The sequence below is a fragment of the Nicotiana sylvestris genome, chromosome 4, assembly GCF_000393655.2.
Source record: "Nicotiana sylvestris chromosome 4, ASM39365v2, whole genome shotgun sequence".
NCBI classification, from domain to species: Eukaryota; Viridiplantae; Streptophyta; class Magnoliopsida; order Solanales; family Solanaceae; genus Nicotiana; species Nicotiana sylvestris.
The window spans coordinates 43924381-43938290 of NC_091060.1; the positions used below are offsets into that span (position 1 = coordinate 43924381).

Below are 13910 nucleotides of genomic sequence, written 5' to 3' on the forward strand. Positions count from 1 at the left end.
CCAATTCCTCGTTGGGTCAATTTTGAGGTCATAAACTCTCTTTCTCAAGAAGAGTTAAACCCACAAAGCTTGAATCCGTGTTAGCAACCACCAATTCTAAATTAAATCATAAAATCAACCCAAATAACAAACACCCATAGTCAATCTAACCCTAGATGGCAACACCCATCAATTACCCACACTAGGGTTGAGCCACAACCCTAGCTAATGGGTTTAACTACACATAATTAAAGAAGAAACTGAAGAAATAGATGAAGAACTACACATATTAATTAATTACTAAGAAGAAAATACAATAATCTATTGTTAATGGGAAGCAAATATGCCAAAAATGGCTACAACACCAAGCGTATCTATTCTCCTGTTCTCAGATCTGACCTCCGCTCTAAAAAAATAGTAAAATGTTCTATTTATACTAGGCTGGAAAAACTGAACAAAAATACCCCTGTGGGGTCAGTGCAGGCCGTACAAAACGGACCGCGGCCGCACTGGCTCTTGGGTTTCAGTTGTTTGATGACTTGAACTGAGGGATGCGGACAACGTGGGAGTGTACCGCGGCCGCGAAGGAAACTGGCGCGGTCCGTGCAGACGTGACCACAAACCGCATGAGGACAAATGACCCTTTGTTGAACCCTATGAACGTGAACCGCACAGAGAAGGAGTGCGGCCACGAAGCTTCTACGCGGGTCGCGTGAATCCTACCGCTGCCGCATGACCTTAGGCTCGAAAATGTCCAGTCTCTGAACCTCCTAGTGTGGTCGCGGTCATTGTTACGCGGTCCGCAATAGGCCCATTTTTCTTCACTTCTCTTGGTCTTTGATACTTGAGCAGGTTTCACTCCTTTTTGAGCCGATTTTTGACATCTTGTCACTTTGTTAATCAACCCTGCAATCAAGCACAACTTGTGAACATTTTGGGACTGTTTTTGTATCAATTTATACTCAAAGCATAGACAAGTAGGGACATAAACACTTTAAAATCCTAACTTATCAGATACCAACTCTAGTGACCATGACATTTGTCACACCACCTTTTTCCTATCAACGGAAGGGTATAAGGGAGTTTTTTCCAATTTAAGTGATAATCGAAACGGGATTTATTTCAATTAAAGATTCAGAGTCGCCACTTGGGATAATTTATGGTGTCCCAAGTCACCGGTTTAAAATCTTGAATCGAGGAAGTTGACTCTATTATCGGTCCGCGAACACAGAAATCCGGGTAAGGAATTCTGTTAACCCGGAAGAAGGTGTTAGGAACTCCCGAGTTCCGTGGTTCTAGCACGGTCGCTTTGATTATACTTGGCTTACTAAATTGTTTACTTACTCATTTTGGAACCTATGTGCTTTCGCCGCTTAACCGCTTTTAAATTAAAAAAAATTATCTTGAAATGGGTCACGCGTACGTGTACCCATTTGTTTGGCGCGTAAAAAATTATGTCACGCGTACGTGTCCACAATCCATCACTATTAACAGAAAAGTTTGGCCAAAGTTGCGCGAACTCCGATTTTGTTTGTTTTTTATAAAATAAAAAAAATCGTAATTATGTCACACGAACGTGTACACAATCACAATAATTTATTTAAATACGCTTAAAAGTATACTAGCGGTGTTCCTTATTCTTCCTAAACATTGAATTATTGTGAGGCATAAAGATTGTGATAATTATATTATGGTGGAGAAAGTAAGTCATGACACTTAATATAACCCAACATAATCCTCTCTAACTTTGCTACCAACAAGTATTGAAATTAAATTAAAATTCATGACAGGAAAAATGGGTACAGACAAAATAAATTAGTCACTAAGATAGAAGATTAAATTGAAGCCAAGGCAAGGTAAATTGGAGAGCCCATTAATTCATTGAAGAAAACTCTTGTACCCTTTAATTTTTTATATCAAGCTAGATACTCAAAAGAAATAACTCAAATAGATAAGAAAATATATTGTTATTGAGATTAATCACAATACACTAAGAAGAAAGGCACAAAAAAATCAGCATGAAAAGAATAACGTCCAGACATAGAAACACTCAAAACAACACTCATTCGTATAAAACATGAAATTAGAACAACATGAAATGGTCATTATTAAAGAGAAAACAGAATAGAAAGAAAAGGGAACCTTTGTATATAGATGATTTTGAACTTTAAATTCGAGCCATGACTTGTGGGTATATATATATATGTTAAAAGATTTACCAAAATAAATACAAAGAATAGATTGTAAACCAATTAATAATGAGACGTGCCTTAACATATATTTATATATCCATTTAGTGAGCTAATTCAAAGAGTATGCAGCTCCTCCTTTCTCGTTACTGAATTCAAATCCAATGAATGTATCAAAAAAGTGGTTTCAAAGTGGGTTTATGATTTCTCCAGTAAAACCAATTCTTCAATGGAAAATGACACCCAAAAATAAATAAAGCATAGGAGATAGTGGGAAGCAAAAATTCAGTCATTAAAAAAACTTTGTGATATTAATTAATAGTTAAAAAATAACCATATTTACAAATTGCTTCAATGCACTCGTTTCTGCCAGAAATTAAACGAGGTAAAGAAAAGGGATCTAACCGGAGTCCACCTCGCCGAAAACCTCAACGGAAATTTTGAACCTCAAGTGACGACCCTCGTTTACTGAAGATTGCTGGTTTCAGAGTTTCTTTGCCGATAAAGATGGAGCTCGGGATGACGTAAATGGTAGCTAAAGGCGAGAGATTTTAGGGTGTTTTGGAGAGAAGGCCGTCTGATTTGCCGGTGATGCGACGACGCTGATAGAAGAGAGGATGAGGCTCTTCGCCGGAGAAGAAGACGGAATGGTGAAGCTCTATGTTCTCCTATGGCTGCTGTGATTAGTTTCTTGAAGAAGAAGGAAGCCTTCTCTTTTTCCCCTCCTAACTCCCCGTTCTCTATTCTGTTTCTCTTTTTACTTTTCAGATCTGTATTTGTGTGTTCTTCCCCATGTTTTCTTTTTCGTTTTCCTTCAGATTTTTAGGCCCTTTTTCTTGTTTTTTCTTCTTCTTCTGTATGTGCATGTGTTATATAGAAAGAAAAAGGGAGATAGAAAGCAGTGGTCCCAAAGGAATATTTCCGTTTCTGTCTTTTGCCAAAAACTTGAGTGTAGAGATGGGGTGCATGTGAGTTGTTACTAAGAGATAAGGTGGTGTCCATTTTAATTTTCTTTGTTGCTTTTACTTTTGCTTTTGCTTCTTCCGTTTGTTTCATTACCCCTTTTTGCAAATTTTTCACGTTTTCTTTTTTTTTTTCTTTTTTTTTTTTTTTGTTTTGCTTTATTTCCTATTAATGATAAAATAAAACTAGTTACAAAATACTATTTATCTAACGTAAGCAATATTAAAAAGAGAACTAAAATAATCCTATTAGAGAAATTCAAGTAATACTTGATATTTACTAATTACTTATAATTTAAAATTACATTAAACCAAGTAAAAATATTTTTTTTGAAACTTTTCTTTTATCCTTTGTAAAAATAAAATAAAATAAAACCAGCTATCAAAATATCAAAAAATCTAAAAAAATATTTTTGTTAGTTTTCTCTTTTTTTAGTCTTTGAAATAAAATAAATTGAAGAAGTTTAAAAGTAGCCAAAATAGCGACATTAGACCTAAACTTAATATCTACATGCTAACATGTGAAAAGTCTTGGGGAGGGTCAAAAATCACATGTCTACAGCTGTCCCTCTTTGACTGGAAAGACGAAGTATTTTCAGACAAAGAACGACTAGACAGGTTTTTTGACCAGACCCTTATTTGGAGAAACTAAAACTAGAGAGAGGCGAATATGACCGAGCCCTGGTATCTGAGCTGCCTACATATCCTTGGCTATAAAGGAATCATGCCACGTGTAGTTCAAAGGTGAGTGAGATGATGGAGTGTGCCGAGGTGGAGAGCCGGTAGAGGTGCCGTTTCGCCGAGGTTCCGGTCCGCGGTCCCGTTATTACATCAAAAAAAAAAAAGATTAACTAAGCCTATCAGCTACGAGTTACAAGATTCCTATCTATGAGTCTTCTGAAACTTGATTTTGAGTCTTGGTTGGTTCTTCATGCTGACTCTGATCTGAATCTTGATACTTGTTAGCTGCGGGTGTTAGTTCAATCTTCTTCAGCTTTTCAAACCAAGACGGGACATGCATAGCTTGTGACCTCAGCCCTGTCTTGAGCAGCTCACATCTTTCATTAACTTCTGCATTTGGATTCACTTCTTGTCTTTCTTTTTTTTCTTTTTATTCTAGATTGTGACTAACTTCTGTTGATCATCTTGGACTGCTGACTCGCATTCTTGACGCGAGCTTCTTTTGTTGCTGACCTGAATTGTATTCTGAATTGAATTCCCCCTTTTTTTCCAAGTGGGCGCCTGATTGCTGAACTTGAACCATTTTCTCTTGTTACTTGACACTGTTTTCCCTTGCACCTTGAACCATTTTCCCTTAAAACTTGAACTGTCTTCATTCGAAACTGCTTTCCCTTAAAATTCGAGTTGTCTTCCTTCGAAACTGCTTTCCCTTGAAACTTGAGTTGTCTTCCCTTGTTTTCCAGGTGGACGCCTGATTACAACAAAACAGACAAAACAAAAGAAATTTTTTCTGCCCCAGTTTGCACTAGGAAGATTTGTTAGTTGTTAGCAAAATTGTAAACCACTTGTACTATTGATGAAATGATGAGAGTAAACTAAAGAATAGACTAGGAAAACTATAAACTAAGCTTGACTAAAGTAAAGACTGACCCTATTCTCCAGGCGCGACCCCTGATTTCAAGAAAACTAAACATTTGATAACTAAAGAAAACTAAAAATTGACCCTTTTTTTTCAAATCCAGACTTTCTTTTTTTTTTTCAAAATATCCTAAGAGAAAATTCGTCAGACTAGGTCCCTTTTCTCTTCTTTTTTTTGGTATCTTAGGAGAAAGATTCATCCGACTAAAATTTCTATCATAGGAGAAAGTTCATCAGACTAGGTCTTTTATCTTAGGAGAAAAATTCATCAGACTAAGATTTTGATCCTAGGAGAAAGTTCATCAGACTAGGTCCTCTTTTTGTTATCTTAGGAGAAAGATTCATCAGACTAAGACGTTTATCCTAGGAGAAAAGTCATCAGACTAGGTCTTCTAATTTATTATCTTAGGAGAAAGATTCATCCGACTAAGATTTTGATCCTAGGAGAAAATGCATCAGACTAGGTCCTCTATCTTAGGAGAAAAATTCATCAGACTAAGATTGTGATCATAGGAGAAAGTTCATCAGACTAGGTTTTCTATCTTAGGAGAAAAATTCATCAGACTAAGATTTATATTGGGAGGAAAATCCATCAGACTAGGACTTTTTATCCTAGGAGGAAAAATGTGAAGATCAATGGCAAGATTTTATACATAATAGCAAGACAAATAAAAGCAAAGATTTGAGAAAATTCCCTTTGTCGGCTCTTCTCGTCTTTTCTTTTTTCTTCTCTTTTTTTTGTTGTTTTTTTTCTTTTTTCTTTTTGAATCACTTTCCTTGCACCGCTTTTTTCCTGTTTCATACAAAGAAAAATTTGTTAGTTTTGAAAATGGTGGTCGGTCTGTGGCCTTGAGTCTTTGGGCAGCTTGGCTTCTGCTCAATCAGCTTGAGTCGGCTTCAGGAGGCTTTTGCTCTGCATCAACCCTAATTGCTTCACACCTAGTACCATTTGTATTTGCGGCTCGATCTGTCTTATCCCAACTGGAGATCTTTGCTTAGGTGACCTTTTCTGATATCTTGAATGACTTACTGGTTTTTGAGCAATTTGTCTGTCAGAGAGAATCACCAGTCATTTTTGCTTGCGTCAAGTAGGCTGACAAGAGTCTTTTTTTTTGGGGGAACCTTTGCATGAATCCTCAAGGTAGGTTGACAGTAACAACTGAGTGTGCTGGCCAAATTCACTTTGTGCAACTGAAAAACTGGTAGCAGATTTTGAAATCTTTTCTTGCTTGTTTTGATAAGGACTAACTCAGAGGGAAGGATACAAATGATGTAAAAAAACAAGTATTAACAAGAAATGCCCCTGTCGGAAGGACAAAAGGAAGAGTTTTTTTTTCAATAACTAGCCCTAATGGTCATGACATGCATGTTGGACTTAACGGCCTGATCTATCAAACTAATCCAATTTTCCCTTTTGCCATTCTTATGACCTTTGAAGTCGGGCTTGTTTATGCAAATTCTTCACACCAGCTTTATGACTCACTTTCGACTAGTGGTGCCCCGAGGAATTTTCACCAACAAGTCTCTCTCATTTATTCATCTCTGTTTACTGTCGCCTTAAAGTGCCCGTGAGGGTTTTCATCAGTAAGACTCTCTCATTTATTCTCTATTTTTCTTTTTCTTTTGCTTTCTTGCGCGAGCATCCTGACAGTGTTATATGTCGTGTGACCGCCGTTGCTCATTACATGCTTTTCTTGGCATATCGGGAGGTCTTTATTTGGAAGGTTTTTGGATAGGGTTGGACAAAAAGGTCGGCATGAAGGCTCAAAATAAACTCAGAATGAGGAGTTGTAGACTTACAACTCTTGGAATCGACCCTTTCAAAAAATCTCTGCCCCAGTTTCAGAAGCTGGGGATTTTTGGATTTTCCTATTTTTGTCTTTTCTCTTTTTTTTTTGGTTGGACAGAAGCGTGAGGATGCCTACGTATCCTTATTTTCAAGGAATCAGGTCTAACGTAGTTCAAACATCTGACCTAAACTATTTTTCATCTTTCTTTCTGTTTCTTTTTTTCTTTTTCTTTTTTTTTCTTTTTTTTTCCTTTTGTTTTCAAAACAAGTTGCCCCAGCTTCTATTTTGAGGGCATGGACCTTCGACAGTTCTTTTTTCTTCTTTTTTTTCACTTGAACTTTCAAAGAGCTGCCCCAGTTTGTACTCTTGGGGCATGGACTTTTTTTCTTTTTTCTCTTTTTTTTTGACTCTAAACTTGATTCCAAAAGAGGGTAGTCAAAGAAAATAACATAGGCTCAAAAGGGGTGACAAAGGGTATAAAGTGTTTGGGTAGCAGAAAAAGGGCCTCCCAGCCTTGAGAACGCTAAACATAGTATCCTTTCGCAATCACGGCATTGATGAACATGTCTGTCTTCTTGGTGTGCCGTGGTCACAAGACATTTCTTCATACCTTAGTGACAAACTTTCCAACAAACTTCAATCGATTAAACATCCTCAAGACCTATCTTCACAATAATTTGAAGGTGAATTTTACTCGACCTTAGTTCCAAAGTATTCCAACTCTTTATTCATCGTCAAAAGTATTTTTTTAGTTATCAAATTCCAGATTAAATCAGTTCCTAAGATCTGGCCAAAATTTCCGCATGTCATGTCATGTCATTAAGACTAGAGGGAAAAGAACTAAGCATGGAATGATAAAAAAGGACAAATTGTATTTCATTGAGTAACAACAAGACAAACAACCTAAAATCTGAGTTACAACCCTAAGTAACTCGGCTAATGAAAATAGCAATAGAATAGAAAGACAAGACTCACACAAACAGAATAGAGGGATAGAAGGGTTTGACTCAATAAAAAAAATAAAATCTGGATCACAACCTTAAAATAACCCAGATGATAGAAAAAACATCAAAACAAACTACCAATATTCCTTCCTAGTGAGGAGGGAATGACTTTTCAATTGCTAAGCTTGACATTTATGCTCGTGCTCGCCTTCTGGGGTGTTTTGGTGGCTGGACAACATACTGATGTGGAGCAACAGAGTATTGTGGGTTCTGAGGTAGATAGAAATGCTCAGGGAGTCATGGAAAACTTGAGGATGCTGCTCATACCTTTGAGATGTTCTCCTGGGACCTCTTCTCGACCCTGATGTCATCATGATTTCTTCAACCTTCTCATTTGTGTCGCTAAAATTATCAGATTCAACTCGGATAGCCTAAGTTGCGCCTTCAAAAACTGCTTGACTTATAATTTTGCCTGTCTTAAGACCATTCTCTACCATTTCTCCCATTTTGATTGCCTCTGACAAGGATTTGCCAACTGCGGATATCATGTTTTGAAAGTAATTTGGCTCTTGCGCTTGAAGGAAGACATTGATTAGCTCGTGGTCATCCATGGGTGGCTTAACTCGAGCTGCTTGCTCTCTCCATATATGGCATATTCCCTAAAACTTTCACTTGATTTCTTCTTCAGGTTTGAAAGGGAAATACGGTCTGGGAAAATGTCGATGTTGTATTGGAACTATTTGACAAAGGCCTGTGCCATGTCATCCCAGACATACCAGCGAGACGTGTCTTGATCCATAAACCATTCAGAGGTTACTTCCGTAAGGCTTTCCACAAAATAAGCCATCAACAATTCTTCATTTCTTCTCGCACCTCTCAGTTGATTGCAATACCTTTTCAGGTGGGTTATGGGATCTCCATGTCCATCATACTTTTCAAATTTGGGAGTCTTGAAACCAGGCAGCAAGTGGACATCGGGGAACATACATAGATCTTTGAAGGCAACACTCTTTTAACCTACTAACCCTTGCATATTTTTCAACCGTTGTTCTAAGCTTTTCACTCTTTGGGTCATTTCTTCCTGTACCATCTTTCGGGTAGGCTTCTCAATGTTTGCAGGAAGATCAAACGAGTACGAGTGGTACTCAGGAGAGTGGTATTGCTCTTGTTGTGTAGCAAATAGTGACTCATGACGAGGCTGTCCTTGACCACTGGCCCATGCTTGACACATTTCGGTCATTTGCTGTTTTAGTATTCTATTTTTCTCAAACACCGTAGACTCTTGTTGAACCCTCTGACCCTGAGTCTCTTGAGCACTTGTAACAGCTTCGATGTCATTTATCATTTTTCCTTGGATCTTGTGTTTCCAGTACCACAAACCAACCACCCTAACTTTCTTTACAATTCAAAACAAAACATGTTAGAATGGACTCAGTCGGTCTTTATTATTACCAACATTTTTTTCATTTTTCATTTTTTTTCATTTCTTTTTAATGGTGATCGAACCTGATGTGGGTTTCCTACGTATCATGTGAAAACATGAATTAGATCTTGCGTAGTTCGGGAAGATCATGAATAAAGTAAATAAACTAACTTTTTTTTTTTCAAAAGAAAGACTTATAAAGAAGAGCGAGAATATTTTTGGATTTTGATTTTTCTTCAGCATTATTGCAAAGAAAGACTTCTAAATAAGAAAGATTTTTTTTTTGAATTTTTTTCTGTAATTTCGAAATAAAAACTTCTAAAGAAGAAAGAAAATAGTTTTGGAATTTTATTTTGAATTTATGAAAGAAATGCTTCTAAAAAAAAGAAAATATTTTTGAATTTTGAATTTTTTTTCAATTTTGAAAGAAGAATGAAAATATTTTTGGATTTTTGGAAGAAATTAAAAGAAAATATTTTTGTATATTTTTTTAAAAAACAATTAGGGTCTAAAAGAAAGGCTTTCTAAAGAAGCAAGTAATGAAAAATATTTTTGGATTTATTTTTGAAAGTTTGGGTCTAAAGAAAAAAACTTTTCTTGAGAGGAAGTAAAGGAAAATATTTTTGGATTTTTTAAAAATTATGGGCCGGAACCGATGAGGTTTGCCTACGTATCTCACATTCGGTGAGAATCAGACCCTCATAGTTCGCCAGTTTTGACATAATTGGAAAAACATGATATTGACTCCCTCTTATTTTTTTTGAAATACATTTTCCTTTTCTTTTTTTTCAAACAATTTGGGCAGAGTTTCGAGGCATTTTCGAACATCGGGATTTTCAGAACCAGGTGAATTCTTTATCCTACCTCACTCTTGGTTTTTTTTGTTGTTTTCTTTCCTTAGCCGGTCAATATGCAAGCCGAAACAAATAAATGTTCACTTAGCACATAGAATGCATCAAGATGGTCTGTTATTTTGGGCACATCTGTCCTAGACGGACCCAACCACTGTGTTGAGTCTCCTAAGTCTAATGCACATGATGCAAACAAACGCTCCTACTAGGGATCCAACATGAGGCTCTGTTTTTCTAGGTTTAAATCCTGGGGTTTTGGTCTAGATTTGGGGTACCCGAGCGGACAACTGGGGCCGAAGAGGGGGCGACGTACCGGGAGCACTGAAGTCTACCCGGCCTTGTCACTTGCCCAACCTCGTTTTATTTGGTATAATTTCTACAGAAAAAGCGAGCTACGCGAACGTGTGCACCATTTCCAAAAGACTCAAAGGGGTGGCGTAAGAACATAGTTATATACAATTCAAACAATATCAAAGCGGTAAATGACAATTAGCACATTAAGTCCACAAAATACAGTAATATCAACAATAAAGCCAAACAAAAATCGCATTAATAAGCTCGAATTCTTGAACCCTGAACCATAGATTCTGGGTTCAATCCCCAGCAGAGTCGCCAGAGCTGTCAAACCTCCTTTTTTCTACCAACGGAAGGGTATAAGAGAGTTTTTTTCAATTTAAGTGATAATCGAAACGGGATTTATTTCAATTAAAGATTCAGAGTCACCACTTGGGATAATTTATGGTGTCCCAAGTCACCGGTTTAAAATCCCGAATCGAGAAAGTTGACTCTATTATCGGTCCGCGAACATAGAAATCCGGGTAAGGAATTCTGTTAACCGGGGAGATGGTGTTACACACTCTCGAGTTCCGTGGTTCTAGCACGGTCACTTTGATACTTGGCTTACTAAATTGTTTACTTACTCATTTTGGAACCTATGTGTTTTCGCCTCTTAACCGCTTTTGAATTAAGAAATTATCTTGAAACGTGTCACGCGTACGTGTACCCATTTGTTTGGCGCGTAAAACATTATGTCATGTGTACGTGTCCACAATCCATCACGCTTTATTATTAAAAGAAAAGTTTGGCCAAAGTTGCATGAACGCATACTCCGATTTTGTTTGTTTTTTATAAAATAAAATAAATTCATAATTATATCACGCGAACGTGTACACAATCACAATAATTTATTTAAATACGCCTAAAAGTATACTTGCGGTGTTCCTTATTCTTCATAAACATTGAGATTATTGTGAGGCATAAAGATTGTGAGAATTATATTATGGTGGAGAAAGTAAGTCATGACACTTAATATAACCCAACATAATCCTCTCTAACTTTGCTACCAACAAGTATTGAAATTAAATTAAAATTCATGACAGGAAAAATGGGTACGGACAGAATAAATTAGTCACTAAGATAGAAGATTAAATTGAAGCCAAGGCAAGGTGAATTGGAGAGCCCATTAGTTCATTGAAGAACCTCTTGTACCCTTTAATTTTTCATATCAAGCTAGATACTCAAAAGATATAACTCAAATAGATAAGAAAATATATTGTTATTGAGATTAATCACACAATACACTAAGAAGAAAGGCACAAAAAAACCAGCATGAAAAGAATAACGTCCAGACATAGAAACACTCAAAACAACACTCATTCGTATAAAACATGAAATTAGAACAACATGAAATGGTCCAAATTATTATAGAGAAAACAGAATAGAAAGAAAAGGGAACCTTTGTATATAGATAATTTTGAACTTTAAATTCGAGCCATGACTTGTGGGTTCAGATAAATCGAAAAATCTTGACTCAGACTTTGTGTGTGTGTATATATATATATATGATAAGTTCAGCTGCTGCCAACTACCAATTCTAGAAGCCCACCATTGTTGAAGCCACCAACCCATTCTAGAAGCCACCATTGTTGAAGCCTCCATTGTTGAATGAAGAATTCAACCACCAACCACCTTCTTTAAGGCTATAAATAGAGCCTTATGTTTTACACAGAAATATCAATCCAGAGAGATTGAAATACAATCCAGGAAGAGATTGTGAGAACAAAAAGAGAGTTTGGTGAGATTTTTTGTAGAGAGAAATTCTTGGTGTAAATTCTCTATAATTCTATTCTTGTGAAATATAGTTGTTTTTCCTCCCAAATAATCTTCATATTGATCCGAGAATCACAACAAGTGGTATCAGAGCCTTCGATTCTGTGTTCATCGAGAAATATCGGAACACTAAAAATTTCAACCCGGATTTACGTTTTTTCAAAAACGTGATCTTCGGTGTGTTTTGATCATTTCATTAGATTCCTTGCGTCGATACGAATTCAACGCAATTTTCCGGAGGCCAAACAAAGCTAAAACGAAGAAGTTATGACAATTTTTTTTCTTCTGCCCAAGGAAGAAGATGATGAATAGTAACTTCCCAGTCAGCGTCACATCATCATCCAGTCAGCGCCACATCATCATCCAGTCAGCGCCACATCATCATCCAGTCAGCGCCACGTCACCATCCAGTCAGCGCCACGTCAGCATCCAGTCATCATAAAATTTTTAGAAATTTATGAAATAACCCCTGAAGTTACTGAAATTATAAATATGCCCCACAAGTTCAGTATATTTTCGATTTAACCCCAAAAGTTTGGTGTAAATTTTGAAAATTTTCTGGAGGCCCTATTTTGACCCAAGAAGAGTCAATCCTACCATTTTTCACCATTCCAGATGTGTTGGTGAGTTTCGTTTGGTGAGATTCTGCTCCAAAATTTTGACCAAGCCATTTTAATGACATAATGGAAGAGTCATTATCATCTAGAGCTATGATAAAGCTTACTGCCACAAATTACACATTGTGGAGACCTCAGATAGAAGATCTCCTCAGTTGTAAAGATTTGTTTGATCCCATAGAAGCAAAGGGTAGGAACCCCGATTCCACCAAAGAAGCAGAGTGGAAGAAATTAAACAGAAAAACTATCGGTCAAATTCGACAATGGATTGACGATAGCGTTTTTCATCATGTTGCACAAGAGACAGATGCGTATGCCCTCTGGGTGAAGTTAGAAGGGATGTATCAAGCCAAGACCGCTAGGAACAAAGCCTTGTTGATGAGGCGTTTGGTAAATTTGAAGTTAAAGCACGGAACTTCAGTTGCCGAGCATACCAGTGAGTTTCAGAGCTTGATAAATCAATTATCGTCTGTTGACATGCCGCTCGAGGATGAGATGCAAGCCCTACTACTTCTTAGTTCTCTTCCTGATAGTTGAGAGACGCTGGTAGTCTCTCTCAGTAATTCAGACCCCAGAAAACTACCAATTTTTTGATGCTCGTGCTCGCCTTCTGGGGTGTTTTGGTGGCTGGACAACATACTGATGTGGAGCAACAGAGTATTGTGGGTTCTGAGGTAGATAGAAATGCTCAGGGAGTCATGGAAAACTTGAGGATGCTGCTCATACCTTTGAGATGTTCTCCTGGGACCTCTTCTCGACCCTGATGTCATCATGATTTCTTCAACCTTCTCATTTGTGTCGCTAAAATTATCAGATTCAACTCGGATAGCCTAAGTTGCGCCTTCAAAAACTGCTTGACTTATAATTTTGCCTGTCTTAAGACCATTCTCTACCATTTCTCCCATTTTGATTGCCTCTGACAAGGATTTGCCAACTGCGGATATCATGTTTTGAAAGTAATTTGGCTCTTGCGCTTGAAGGAAGACATTGATTAGCTCGTGGTCATCCATGGGTGGCTTAACTCGAGCTGCTTGCTCTCTCCATATATGGCATATTCCCTAAAACTTTCACTTGATTTCTTCTTCAGGTTTGAAAGGGAAATACGGTCTGGGAAAATGTCGATGTTGTATTGGAACTATTTGACAAAGGCCTGTGCCATGTCATCCCAGACATACCAGCGAGACGTGTCTTGATCCATAAACCATTCAGAGGTTACTTCCGTAAGGCTTTCCACAAAATAAGCCATCAACAATTCTTCATTTCTTCTCGCACCTCTCAGTTGATTGCAATACCTTTTCAGGTGGGTTATGGGATCTCCATGTCCATCATACTTTTCAAATTTGGGAGTCTTGAAACCAGGCAGCAAGTGGACATCGGGGAACATACATAGATCTTTGAAGGCAACACTCTTTTAACCTACTAACCCTTGCATATTTTTCAACCGTTG

The 13910-nt window shown here is 37.3% G+C and overlaps 1 long non-coding RNA gene across 1 annotated transcript; it reads right to left on the minus strand.

Annotated features, from left to right (window-relative positions):
- Positions 1-248: 248 nt before the first annotated feature.
- LOC138888998 (uncharacterized) lies at positions 249-3011 on the minus strand. The gene is made up of 2 exons (XR_011406531.1): positions 2574-3011; positions 249-885 (listed from the first exon to the last, which is right to left on the minus strand). It is a non-coding gene; the product is annotated as an uncharacterized lncRNA (long non-coding RNA).
- Positions 3012-13910: the final 10899 nt, after the last annotated feature.